A 661-nucleotide genomic window follows, 5' to 3' on the forward strand; every position below is an offset into this window, starting at 1 on the left:
TGTGTGTGTGTGTGTGTGTGTGTGTGTGTGTGTGTGTACACATACATGTGTACATGCATGTACCTTGTACCCTGGCAAAGGGAATTATAAGGTCCATGATGCTGAACCAGCATTTAATCTCCCTGAGCCTCAATCACCACACCACATCCATGTAATGGGGATAACAATATATGTATCATCCATCACCTCTTACTTGGGGTTCTTGTGAGGAAAGACTTTGTAGACTAAAGTACATGATAAATAGGAGTTATATTGACTTAAATCTTTGCACAAGAGAGATATCTGTGGGGAGCCATTCTGGGAAAGGATCTGTCCTACCCACAGGCAAGGGAAATGGTTTCCTGCCTGCAGCCTCAGTCTCCTCATCTGTCAAATGGGGATAACAATAGCACCTCCCTCCCAGGGTGGTTGTGAGAGTTCAAGGAGGTAATAAAAGTTAAAGACTTTGCAAACCTTTTTAAAGCTCCAGGTGAATGCTAGCTGTTGCTCCTCCATTGGATTGGGAGTTCATCGGTTCAAAGATGTGCTGGAAGGGACCTTTGAGGTCAACTAGTCCAACCTCCTAATTTTGCGGATGAGGCAACAGTCTTAAAGAAGGGAAAGGACTTGCCCACGGCCCCTCAGTCATAAGTGACAAGGCCAAGAGTTGCTCCCCACTCCT

At 45.5% G+C, this 661-nt stretch overlaps 1 protein-coding gene across 3 annotated transcripts in view; it reads left to right on the forward strand.

The window, feature by feature from the left end:
• ACLY (ATP citrate lyase) overlaps positions 1-661 on the forward strand; it is a 45,018-nt gene that overhangs the window by 24,154 nt on the left and 20,203 nt on the right. The gene's annotated exons all lie outside the window — the stretch shown is intronic.

This window comes from Vombatus ursinus, unplaced genomic scaffold (genome assembly GCF_900497805.2).
Source record: "Vombatus ursinus unplaced genomic scaffold, bare-nosed wombat genome assembly UNPS02014797.1, whole genome shotgun sequence".
In the NCBI taxonomy this organism is placed as follows: domain Eukaryota; kingdom Metazoa; phylum Chordata; class Mammalia; order Diprotodontia; family Vombatidae; genus Vombatus; species Vombatus ursinus.